At 31.9% G+C, this 14329-nt stretch overlaps 1 pseudogene; it reads right to left on the bottom strand.

Annotated features, from left to right (window-relative positions):
- Window positions 1–14329, bottom strand: part of LOC107633368 — a 19239-nt pseudogene that overhangs the window by 2104 nt on the left and 2806 nt on the right.

Here is a 14329-nt window from a genome sequence, read left to right on the forward strand (position 1 = left end):
ATTAGTCGCTTTTTTTTTTTAATTCTACATATTTTTTACTTTTTTGAAGGATTTATAATTTATAATTTATAAAATGAAGATAAATAAAATAATTTTAAAAATGATAATTTCATAGTATTACTTTAATAATAATAATAATCAAGTGGGGATGGCCTATTTTGAGACATCATCATAAAGAAGAACAAGATCGTCTTTAGATATTTGTTTTTTAACCAACATTTAATCCTTTTTATCATGAGAGATTCTATAATTTTTTATTAAGTATAAAATTCTAACTCCGTGTTATTTAAAAAATAGTTTTATTATTATCTATGAAGTAAGAATATTTTGTTATCGTTTTGTTTGTCGAACACATTTCAAACATAATATTCATTCGAATGCGTGTATCTTAATAAAAAATAAGAATACAAAATATTTTTTGGACACGCTGACAGAGGAAAATTGTCGATAAAGAATTTTACAAAAATATTGCGTTGCAAGTATAATTCTAAACCAACAAATTATCTTCGGTCAACATTTAAATTGTTTGTCACAAATACAAACCCAATAAAATTAACTGAAGTATTTAAATCTTGGATCGTCTCTCAAGGAATTGCAGGGAAGTGTATTTTATTATTGGCTATGAAAAATTATATTTTTTGGGTTTTGTAATAAGAAACAAGAAAGTAAAATGGTAAGAAAATAAACTAATAACTAAGAAAGTTCTTAGCAAGGAAAGAGAATTAGAAATTCTATCCTCATTATCATTGTCAATTGTGATGGTAAATGTAAATTGCTTTCACTTAGTTATTCTCTAACAAATGAAGGAAAGTCAAGCGAGCAAAATCAACTTAAGTTCACAAGTCCTAATCAAAGACTAGATTTAGTGAGGCTCAAGCCAACTAGCAACTTTCAATCACCAATCAACAAAAGAATTTTGATAACTCAAGAGTCTCTAATTAATCAAGAGTAAAGTATCATTTATGTCCCCAACATTTGGGGTAAGTCTCAAACCTATCCCTAACGTTTTAAACGTCCTATTTGTATCCCAAACGTTTGTAAATGTAGTCAATGTTGTCCTACCGTCAAAATGGTAAACATTTCGCTAACGCCATTACCTACGTGGACGCTAAGGTTGTAATCCCAAAAGTTTAGAGAGACATGTCTGCCTCTTCGCGCCCATTATACCATTCACTGAAGGAAATACGAAACGTTGAAGAAACAGAGCACCTCAACGCAAGTGTGTCCAGTCCGGTTCTCCTCACCACACACGTCTGACACTTCTTCGAGGGTGATCGCAGAGAGGGGCTGCAAGGTAGTTGGCGGGTTGTTGTTGCTTGTGTTGCATGAAAGATCACACCTTTGGTCTGGCGACAGAGAGGTTTCCTTCGACAAGGTATGTACGAGGAAGAAATTTTGTTTCTTGGGTTTTTATTTAATAGTTCGATGAAGAATAAAGGTCATATAGGAGATTGTTTATACTTTAGGGTTTATTTGAATTTATGTATTCCCAGAGAAATGTTCGTTGCGAATGTTAGTTAGGGCATGAGTTGACTTGTTTTTGGTGACTCAATCTGTGCTTACGAACTTACTAGTTTCACTATGCTGATCTGATGTAACAGGGTCTGCCGTTTAGGATGAGTTATTTTAGTGTGAAAGTTTATCACCATGGAAGCTTTGGTCTTGAAGGAGGGCTTTTGAAGTATTTGGGTTGGGAGACAACTGTGATAGACTACTGTAATGAAGATGAGTGGAGCCTGATTGAGGTTTATGACATAGTGAGCAGACAAGGGTATTTGAAAAAAGACATTGCAGCAATGTGGTACAAATCACTGGATCAGAGTACAGAAGAAGGCTTAAGGATGCTGCGAACCGACAAAGATGCAATGGATATGGCTAATATTGGGGTTAGGGAGGATATGGTGGAGCTGTATGTAGTTCATAAACTAGTGATATCCATGAAAAGGTTAAGGATGTACACATGTTAGGGAGTACTGAAACTACCATGCAGGAGCAGGCTGGTGGATCTAATGGGCCAGGCCTAATGGTAACATTTGAGGCCCATTCAGCAAGACCAGTGGAGGGGAATTCTGGCCCAAATGTGGAGGAAAAAAATGTGGGTGAGAAAGATGGAAAAGATGAATCAGATGAAAAAGAAGAGGGTAGTGATGGCAGTGAGGACGAGGACTATACTCCCAAAGGTGGTGTAGATGACAGTAGTGATTCATGGAGTTCTAATTCCAAAAATGGTTATTGCTCAGAAGATAGTGCTGCTGAGATTGTGTTTGGTGACAGTGATGATGAGAAGGAAGGGGCTGAGGAGTTAGTTGATGTCAACATCAGGGTAGGGGATACATTCGAGGCTGGCACAACTGAAACCCAAACAGATGCAGCAAAAGAGAGTAGGAGTGACAATGACAGAGGTAAGGAGAAGATTGCTGCAGGTTTAGGGGATGAGGAAGAAGGATATGAATCTGAAGATTTTCTTGATGTGCCTATTGTTGGTGATGATGAGGATAATAACAATGTTGCCAAGAGGTATCCTTTGCACAAGCAGTTAAAGGACATGAGTGAGTACAAGTGGGAGATTGGAACTCTTTATGTATCAAGAGAGGAGTTTAAGGATTGTGCTACTGCCTATGCTGTACATACTGGGAGGGGTTTGAGGTTTGATAAGGTTGACCTTCGGAGAGTGAAGGTCACTTGCGTGGAGGGTTGCAACTGGTTTGCCTACTGTGGGAAGATGAAGAATGAGCAAACATGGCAATTAACCAGCTGCCACAACAAGCATAGCTGTTCTAGGGAGTTGAAAATTGGGATTATGCATGCAAAATGGTTGAGCGAGGTTTTTCTAAACAAAATTGCTGAGAATCCAAAGATAAAACTCTCCACACTAATGAAGAAAGCATACAGCAAGTGGAATGTAGAGCTGACTAAGTCTAAAGCTGCCCGGGTTAAACAGTTTGCTCTTGATGAGTTACAAGGAACGTACATAGAGCAGTATCGGAGGCTCTATGACTACTATCATGAATTGTTGAGGTCTAACCCGGGTTCTATAGTGAAGTTGCAAGTGGAGAGACCACCAGAGTTTGCTTCTGAGAGACCAAAACCTGGTGTGGATTTAAGGACAAAGTTTCAAAGACTCTATGTGTGCCTTGATGCATGCAAGAAGAGCTTTATGGTTTGCCCTCCAATAATTTACCTTGACGGGTGCTTCATCAAGACACCATATAGAGGTCAGCTTCTCACCGCTATTGGCTGGGACCCGAATGACCAGATGTTGCCAATAGCCTATGCAGTGGTTGAAGCAGAGACGAAGGACACATGGACCTGGTTCCTTACCAATCTGTGTGATGACTTTGGCTATGACAAGATAAGGAGCTGCACCTTCATGTCTGACCAACAGAAGGTACTTATTTCTAAACTTAGTTTTAAGGAGCTACTTCATTGAACCTAGTATTAGTGTTAGTCTTGCTGCCCTAGTTATGCTGGTGTTTGAATTGTATGAGGATTAGTTTGTAGTGTATGCTGGTGTTTGAATTGTATGAGGAAGTGTTTGTAGTGTATGGGTTAGTGTCTGAATTGTACTGAGTTAGCTGCAGATGAGAACCCAACTAGGGGAAGAGTGTCTCGCGAAGGGCAGAATCAGAAGTGCTCCTATTGTTTTGCTAGAGGTCACAACAAACGGACCTGTCCAAAGAAGCGCAAAGTAGCTGCAACTGCATCGGTAAGCACTGTTAGTTGATTTTGCGCTTGTTCATGCTTCATTTTTTTAATTGTATTTAAAGATTATGATATGAGATTCTGGTATTGTGGCTGTTTACTAGGCAAATAAAGTAGCTGGATCCACAAGAAGAGCTTCCAGAATCATCTCTAGCACTAGCACTATCTCAAGCACTATCTCCAGCCAGGGTTCTAAGCAATCCCAAGCTGCTTCAAAGAAGACCACAGTCACAAGGCCAAAGAGAAAATCATCTGCCACTGATGTGAGTTCCCAACACTCTCAAGCTATTTCAAAAAAGGCTAAGTTGACTCCGTCCACCACAAATCTGAGGGTGCTGCCAAGCCCATCGAAGAACATCAGCAAATCCCAACTGAAGTTCATGGCTAGGACACCTCCCAAAGCATGGAAAAAGATGTGACGACTATGATGTGTGCTGTTTTATATTTTAAGGCTAATGTTTTATGAGTAAAGAATTTCTGTTTAGTATCTTTATAATGTCTGGAAACTAGTTTTAAGACAATAGTTTGTTATTGCAGACCATTATTGTGGAGCAAACTGTGTTCCTCTTGTTTTGTTATTTTGCTTCCAATCTTTTGTGCTTGTATCCAATGACAGCTTTATGGTTAATCATTAAGTAATATGTTACAAAAATGATTGTTCCCATCCTATTGACTTGCTTGATTTAAGTAGATTGCAAAACGTAAAACTTCATTTCATTCAACTCTTTCACTGAAACAACATTGCATCTGCACAAAATCAGCCTTTCTTCAACCAAAACTCACAAAAACATCATTGCATTACAATATCATTGAGTTCAACAAAACAGCAACTAGTTCAGCATCACTACTATTTCTAAGCCAACATACAGAACACAATTTATCTATCTAACAATTTTCTCCTATAACTCATCATAACCAGCAACATTATTCTAGTGAAAGTCTCCCAAATTTGGTTGCTGTTGTTTTTTCAAACACCAATATCAATGCAAGTGTCCATCCAAATAAAGCAACTCCTACTGCAACCATGAACCTGAACTCCACCATATCCAGTTTGCCCTTCAAATTTCTGACTTTCAATCTTAACCTAGAAACTTGTGAGGGATATTCCTCTGGTTTTGCCCATACAAAGTAGCCGCATTCTTCTCCAACCTAGAGAAAACATGAGACAGCCGAGTCACACCCATTGATGGTCAAAACTTATATCTCAACAACAAATAAAGACATGGTTAAAGCTCACATCGAAGTTAACGCAACCCCAGAACCTCCGCCCAGGATTTTTTGCCGTCAACGACGTTGCGAGCACAGGCCGTTCCCCACAGTAACAGGTTGTCTTCCTTCGACGTGCTAGGTTTCTACTTCGTGTGGCTTGCTTGCTGCCTTGGGTCGCTTTAGATTGGCATGCTTCATGCTCCATCTTTTCTCACGCAGACGAAATCGCCCTTCAGAGGCAGTGCAGCAGCAACGAGAAGCAAAGATTTGGGGATCAAGGTTTCGAAGAGGACCCTCTGCTTCACATTTATGTTTTTTTTAATTGAATAACGGTAACAACACATGCACTGCCACTGTGTCACATAACGTTCACGTAGGCTACGCCGTTAACGAAATGTTTGCCATTTTGACGGTAGGACAACATTGACTACATTTACAAACGTTTGGGATACAAATAGAACGTTTAAAACGTTAGGGATAGGTTTGAGACTTATCCCAAATGTTGGGGACATAAATGATACTTTACTCATTAATCAATCTAACTCAAGAACATAAAAATCTAAATTAAAATCCACCCAAACATTTTATCAAAACACTTGGAAGGCATAAAATAAAAACATAAAAAATTGACAAGACATAGAAAATTCTAAGACTAACCAAGGCAAAAAAATAACAATAACAAAGTAAGTGAACAATAAGAAACATGAAATATAAATTGCATTAATAAAAATTGAGAGTAACACATGAACTCATAAACTAAATTAGCAAAATAAAGGAATTAATAAGGGAAGTAGATAACTAAAGTGTTAGAACAGATAAAAGTAAGAAAAAACTAAATTAGAATAAGACTGAAACCTAAACCTAAAGAGAAATTGGAAGAAGAAACTCTAAACCTAATGTGTGTATGAATGAAAAGTGAATGATGGATCCCCTGATTCGTCCCACTCTGCAGCCTCTAATCTTCATTTTCGGGCTTGAAATTGGGCCAAAAACAGCCCAAAAATTGTCCCCAGCGTTTTCTCATAACTGAGACACGTGACGCTCGTCACGCGTATGCGTCAGCCACGCGTACGCATCGCTGAACGAATTCTTGGTCATGCGTACGCGTCAGTCACGCGTGCGCGTCAAGGCCAGCTTCTCAAAACTTCAATTTCTTGTGTTCCCTCCACTTTTACATGCTTCTTTTCCATCCTCTAAGCCATTCCTGTCATAGAAAACCTAAAATCACTTAATGCACGTATCACGGCATCAATGGTAATAAAAGAAGATTAAAAATTAGCAATTTTAAGGCTAAAGAATCATGTTTTCAATTATAGCACAAAATTAGGAAGAATTTATAAAACCATGCAATTGATATGAATAAGTGTAAGAATAATTGATAAAATCCACTCAATTCAATACAAAATAAACCGTAAAATAGTGGTTTATCATACGCTTGGACATAATTATAAAATAATATATATTTTAATATAAAAAAATATAAAATATAATTACAATTTATCTAAAAATACCTTATATTTGTTAGGGAAGCTAGTACATTTTGTGATTTGTAGTCATCAATTAGTCATTATTAATATTTTTAATGTTGTGAACTGTGAAATTACATCTAATAATGTAAATTACATACTCTTTTTTTGTTGGTTAAATGTTGACTAAATTTTAATAAAAATACTAACCTCTTAGATTTTTTCTATCTTATATGTCTCCGTATCATATTGTGTCCGATATTCGTGCATCACATGTTATTATATAGGAAGATGTTCACGTATGTTATTGTACTTGCTTGGAATATGATATTTCAAGTTTTATAACTATCGAGATTTATATTAAATAATACATCTGATCAAGATTCATTGAATAAAAATATTGTGTACATTAATCATAAACACTATGTTTGGATCCATGGAAATTAGAAGGAAAGAAAACTCAAGGAAGGAAAATTGATGAAAAATAGAATTTTCTCTTGATTGGATCAGCACAGAAATTGGATGGAAAAGAAAAACAATAGCGTGGGACCTACATCTAAGTTTTCTTTCTCAACTTGCGAAAGAAACTGCTGAAAGTTCCAAAATAAAAATAAAATTACTAATATGTACATTATTAAAATTAAAAACAAAATTTATAATATTTAATAGAAAATAAAAAAAATAAATTTAAAAAAATATTATTATTTATAATAATAATACATTAAAATTCTAAAAAATTCTTTTTACTTTCTTTCCATCCATTTTCTTTTCATCCAAATAATATAAAAAAAATCAACTTTTTCTTTCATTTTCTTTCTTCTCATTTTCTTTTTTTCTATTTTCTTTTCTCACATTTTCCATTTTACATCCAAACAAAGTATAAAAGACAACATAAAAAGATAAATTCAAAAAAATATTATTGTTAGTAAAGATAACACGTTAAAATTTTGAAATGTAATTGAATTTTTTTTATAAAAAAAATAATTTAAATACATTGGTATAATATAATTTACATATAAAGTAGAAAAGGGTACTAAGGTAATTTCACTTGGTTATAATTTTCTTTCTTCCTACTTTTCCTTTCATCCAAACAAAAGAAAAATTTCCTTCTATTTTCTTTCCATCCATTTTCTCTTCATCCAAATAACATAAAAAAAAATAAACTTTTCCTTTCATTTTCTTTTCTTCTATTTTCTTTCGTCTCATTTTTCATCCTCAATCCAAACAAAGTGAAAAAGTCCATAAAAAATCTGCAACGGATTCTTTTCTTTTTCAGTTTGGAATGGATAAAAATGTTCAATCTACCCAACTTAAATTGTTGCATCGTATACAATGACATCTGTCAACTGTTAAGCCATATTTTCTCTCACAACAAATAAAAACTATTTTTTTCCCTAGTCCTCAGCTGAACTTAGTTCATAGTGGGATTTTGTTTTTAATTGAGTGAAGGGACAATTAATTTTTAAATATTTTGATTTTAGATTAATTAATTTAATTTTTTAAGATAGTAAATAATAGACATATTATATTCTTCTATTAATTCATCAATTAAAATTTAATAGTGATATTTATATATACTGTTAATTAATTATTTTAATGTGTCTATCTATGAAAGATATAGTCATGTAAATAATAACTTTGGAACGAAATTTCACTTATTTTAATAAAATTTATGATAAATAAATATGAGTTGATAAAAAAATATATAAAACTCAAAAGATAATAAATGTTTCACGGTCCAAAATCACATCGTTTTCATGTTCATGTGACAGTAACGACACATACATTGTAAATAACGAAATATATGAACAATTCTATTTTATTTTGTACTATTATTGACAAAATGACATATATATCCACTATTTGTTATTTTAGAGGACCTAATTAGTACTTTTTTTTCTTTAAAAACTAATTAATTCAAGGTTAATATTTTCAAAAATCTAATTGTTACTGTACTCTTTTTAATTTTTAATTTTTTTAAATTAACCTTTTAAATACATGTGTTATAATGGATTTTATGAGATTGAAAGCTTATTAAAAAATATACAAAATAATGTTAAAATTCTTAATTTTGGTTTATTTTTAATTTTATCTAAATTTATCTAATTTGTGTAAAATTTTAAAATTTATTATTTTATATATAATTTTCATATTTCATTGACAAAATAACGAAATATATATATATATATATTTAAAATTTGAGTTATATTTTGTAACTTTATGTATGAAAAAGATAAATAATTTACTTAAATATTTTATTTCTATATACCTGAAATATCACAAACTGAATCAAACTAAATAAAATTGAAAGAAAGAAAAAATCATTTCAGTTCTCATTACAATGTAAAAAATTGCATTCCTATGTTAAATATATTTTTTTTATTTCTTATTTTCAACTGAGTCATTTCTCAAACATTACATCAAATAGTTTAAATTGATTATTTTACCTTTTAACATTAAATTAATTGAGTCATCCATTTTATTTTACAAATCTCAGCCCTTTTTTATAACTTTTATTTATTATTAAAACCTTTTCATAAGCTTATTAAAACTATTTCCAATATATATCACGTGTTTAATACATGTTTTTTTATTTTAATTTTTAGCATATCTTTTTTTCTTTTTACTAACGGATCTATCTTAATTAAAGTGTGTATTTAAGATTAATAATTAAGAAATATTCTTTCTATATAGAATTTGTTGATTTGTTTTTTTTTTTTTATGTATTATAATTTATATATATGTGTATACACTCGTGTGTGTAAATAAAGATTATAAAAAGGTTAAGCTATTATTAGAAAACTCTGGTACCAAAAATTTTGTGTACTGAGATGGCTAAAGAAAACTCTGCTAGGGTTTCCACTCAAGAAGAAGATTTGAAAAAGCGTAGCACTAAGAAAGTCAAGACTCGTGATGATGTTGATCTAAATCAACCTAGTGAGTGCATGGACATTGTTGGGCAAGAACACGACGTTGAGAGGTTATCAAAAATCTCGTATAAAGAGTCTCTTCTAACATCGCCTGGCCTTAGTCCGGGAGGTGACACTATGGCCATGGATGGCATTGATGAGAATGCTCCTAACCCGAAGGATCAATGGTATATTGATGCTGAAAAGGAAGATCTCGGCGAAAAACCATTTGATCCTTGCCCTACGATTCCAGTGTCGAAAGAAGAGTTTGATGAATGGTGCAAGCCTTGGCGCAATGCGCTCATCGTCAAAGTCCTAGGCAAACGTGTGGGATTGGGATTCATTGAACAACGTCTCCGAACAAGGCCCATAACAATGTTGAAAAAATCCAACCCATATACAAGAAGATCCTGAAACAAGGTGCTGGAAAAAACCCTCAAGGAATTAAAAAACCAAATCATGGGCTAATTGGGCTTAAGCCCAATGAAAAAGGTAACAAATTGAAAGCCAAAATGTTGGAACAATCCTTACCCAAAGCTAAAGAGCATATCAACGAAGCTTCCTTAGTGATTCACAACAAGAAGAATTCCGAAATGGAAGCTATGGAGTTGGTGATGTTGGAACATATGCGGTGCCTCCAAGATGATCAAAGAGAAGCTTTTGAAATCTCCAAACGGATGCAATCACCTCTTGAAGCTCATGAGGTAAGAAATAATTTTTTAATTCAAAATCCCTCTTCTTCGATGAGACCGCCAGACCCAGGGAGTGGCGTGGCTTTAAATTCCAATAAACAAACAAGTCCAACCTTGGAGAATCCAAGTAAGAATCAATTGAAGGATGGGAAGTCTTCTCATGAAAGCGCTGGTTTGGTACTTGGGACTCAACCCAGAAATTAATCTCGGTCCTCAATGACCCTCTCCATGTTTTTGTTATGATGAATATTATTTGTTGGAATTGTCGGGGTGCTGGAGGTAAGTCTTTTCATTCTCTTATTAGAGATATGCGAAAGGAATATGATGCTCATTTTATTATCTTGCTTGAAACCCAGGGAGCTGCTCCATCATGCATGCGGAACTATGGGGGATTGTCCATGGTCTTCGGATTGCTACTTCTCTAAATCTTTCTTGTGTAATTGTGGAATCGGACTCGGCTTCAGCGTTAAAGTTCATCACCCAAAGCTGTCCAGCTACTCATTCTTGTTCCTCCCTTATTGAGGAAATCAAGCTCCAAGCAAATCGCATCCCTCATGTGTACTGGAATAATGTGCCTCGCGAAGCTAACTCTGTTGCGGATCAACTAGCAAAGAAAGGGCAGCACTTACCTCTTGGTCTCCATACTTTTGATTCAGCCCCTTGTGAAATTTCTCATATTCTAGCCTCCGATATAGCTTCTGTCCCTCTGTTTAGAGGCATTTAGTTTTCTGTCTTTGTTGGGTCTTTGACCCCCACTATCACCAAAAAAAAAAAATAAAGATTATAAAAATTAAAGTTGTTAAACTCTCATGTTAATTCTTAAATACTTACTTACAAATTTATGAATTTAAATAAATAAAACAAGTAAACTCAATAACTTAAATTTGAATAAACTCGAGTCAGTTCGAGTAAATTCAGTAAATTCGTATAATGTGTCTAAAATTGGTAATCCTTGTGTATACTATTTTAAATTTATTTTGGTCCCTTAAGTATTAAAATATGTAATTTTGAAAAAAATAAAAATTAAAGATATGATGTCTATATTTAATAAATTTTAGTTTTTAACATCACATATTTGTGATTTATTCAAAGATTTCAGATAGAAAAAAAATATTTAATAAAGTAAGATGAGATTTTATTATTGTGTTTGCTTAGTTTGTTAAGTGATCATCTCACTCGTCCGCTTAAACAACTATTAGGAGTTAGAATCTCGCCTTGTGTATATAGCAATCCATTGGCTAGCGATAAATCCTTAATAAAAGGAGTATCAATACGTGATTAGACTTGGGAGGAGTTTTCGAATACGCAGGTATCCGACCCGTCTATACCCGAATGAAAAGGGTAATAACTTGACTCGAGTCGGGACAGATTTTGCTTAAGACAGGTATCGTCGGGTTTAGGGTGTACCCGCCCCGAATATATACATATAAACACTTTTTTAGTAATTAGGATTTGCCTCACATCACACATGATTCATAACTTCACTCTATACTCTATAGCCATGCAAGATAAACTCAATCATCCTCACATAAAATCTTCTTCTTCTCGACTTCTTCACAAAAATACCGCATAACTCCTGTCATATTGTTGTTGAGTCCATCGCCGCTTACCTATTCACAACTCCCATCTTCCTTCACAGCCAGAGACGAACCCACGTTTAATATAGAGGGGGCATTTGCTCCCACAAATTTTTTTTAAAAAAATTAATACTTATATATATATATACCACTTTTTATATTTTATTTGTCTCAAAATAAAATATAAATAGTTCTTTTGTATTTTATGTTAAAAAATATTTTGTTAAACTTAACACATAATAATAATTATATTGTTAAATTTGATTTAGTATGAAACTAAATTTTTCTGGGTCCGTCACTATTCACAGCTTATGTCATCATCGCTGCTCATCCCGTTACCGTCGTTGTTGAGCCCGTCGCCACCATTCTCATGTCGAGTTTCTTTTCTCTAGGTAAATTTTTCTCTCTCTCTCATTGTGAGTCTGTTAAGTTCTTCTATTCAAACATTGATATTTAAATTATAAAAAAATTGATTTTCATATTTTATAAAATATCATACTGGCAGTAATTGTAAATATGACGCTACTTAAAATTAAATAAAGTAACATAGATAAAACAAATAAAAAAATAAAAAATTACTTAATCTTGTATAAAATTTACCTATAAAATTCTGTACCAAAAAATGAAAAAGTATATTAATAATATAAAATATTTTTATATAATCATTCAATTCAATTAGATTTATCTATTTAGGTCATTATTGAAAATAAATTTAAGATACTAACATACAATTACTTTAAATTAAGCAACAATTATCAATACTATATAAAGGACACACTATTCTACTAAGAATGATTGCCATAAGGAATAATTTTCCAATTTTCTATATTAATATTAGAAAGTTTATATAATACTATATAATAATATTATCATTATCAATACTATATGATATCAAAACAAAAAAAATCACCGTGCTAATATAATATTATTAATATTATATAAATCATCTTTGTATTTATTTTTCTGTGCGTATATAATATTTAATTAACACATTAAGACATATATAATATTTTGTTAATACATATATAATATAAAGTGATTTACAAATTATTATTAATTCGTATATAATGTATAATTAAATTTAATGAATTCAATTAGAATAAACAATAAATTATTTATTTTATTTCAGACTTTATAAATGAATAAATTAATTAACTAATATAACAAATTACAATTAATGTAGTAAAATTAATTAAGTAATATATATTATAATAAATTATATTAATATTTAAATATCTAATCAAATCAATTAGCTGATATAATTAAGTCATGGTAATAAATTGTATTGAATGAGTTAAAATAATTAAATCGGGAAACACTCTCCAGAGCAAGCCACGTCAGCTCCATCATTAAGTGCAGACATCCGATTTTTATATAATAGAATAGATAGAATTAAAAAAAAGTATAAGTAAAAATTTTTAATTCTTCTTTTTATCTAATTCATTTAAGATTATCAGAAAAGAAAATCACAAAACAATTACCACATATTGATAACATGTATCAAAAGTAATAAAATAATTTATAATAATTTTTTTATATATTTAATTTTATTCAAATAAAATAGATTAGATATAATATTTGAGAGACTTTTTTTTTTTGTCATAGTAATTGAGAGACTGTAATTATTATTTATTAGAACTAAAAATATGTTGTCATCTGATTGTACAAAAATACTATTATAGCGAGGCCCAAATTTACTATTAATGCCTTGATCCATGAATTTTTTAGTCAAGCGAATTTTAAGATAAAATTCGAATAATCGATACTTATTTAAATAGATGATTGAGTTAATCACTCAATCAATTTAAGTTAGTTATTATGATTCTAAAGCTAAAATTTATTGTTGATAGTTAATGAATTTTTTATTGACAAACAAAAATTTAAATTATAAATAATTCTCTACATACAAGCGTTTTTTTATATAAGTCTTTACAAGTTATTTATATTAACGTGTTTCGAATCATTACTGCACGTTTTCACTGCAACTTTTTCTTCTTCTTGCTACACGTTTCTTCTTCCTCTTCCTCTTCTTCTTCTTCTTCTTTTCTTTCGTTTCTTGCCTTCTCTTTCTCCTTCTTCATTTACGTGCTTTTCTCTCTGTTTTTTTTCGTTATTCTTGATTTCCATTGTTTTTTGACATCAAGTTCTGAAATTATTTTTGAAGAAGAAGAAGCAGCAGAAGATGAGGAGGAGAAAGAGAAAGAGTTCTGAATTATGCATAAGGTGTACTTCAATGAATTTTGAGTGTATTTCTTAAATTCTTTGGGTGTAGTTTTATAATCCTTTGAGTGTATTTCTGTAATCCTTTGGGTGTATTTCTATAATCGTTTGGGTGTATTTCTAAAGTTTCATTATCTTCAAATTTGGCAAGAAACTCATTTTCTTCGAGGAAGAAGAAGAATAGTCGTTCATAATGCATGGTGAGTAGCACGCTTTGAAAACAGGAAGTGGTTGAATAATATGCGTTTATTTGCTCTTGAATATGAAAGTGTAATGCGTGTGTTTTGTTGGACTTGTGCCAACTTATAAGACTTATAAGCCAAAAAGACTTGTATATGTGGCAGACCTCTTAAATTATACTCAATATCTATTTTACTAAATCCATGAACTTAGGTGCTCAAAAATCAATAGTAAATATTTTGTTAATTATCATAATACATACTTACACATCAAAGGAAATTTTAATACTAGATTTCTGGTAAAAATATTCTATTTACAATATATGATAATTATAACCATAAAAAGTTATTGTTATGAATCAAGTTAATGTTCAT

Source organism: Arachis ipaensis, chromosome B03, assembly GCF_000816755.2.
Source record: "Arachis ipaensis cultivar K30076 chromosome B03, Araip1.1, whole genome shotgun sequence".
In the NCBI taxonomy this organism is placed as follows: domain Eukaryota; kingdom Viridiplantae; phylum Streptophyta; class Magnoliopsida; order Fabales; family Fabaceae; genus Arachis; species Arachis ipaensis.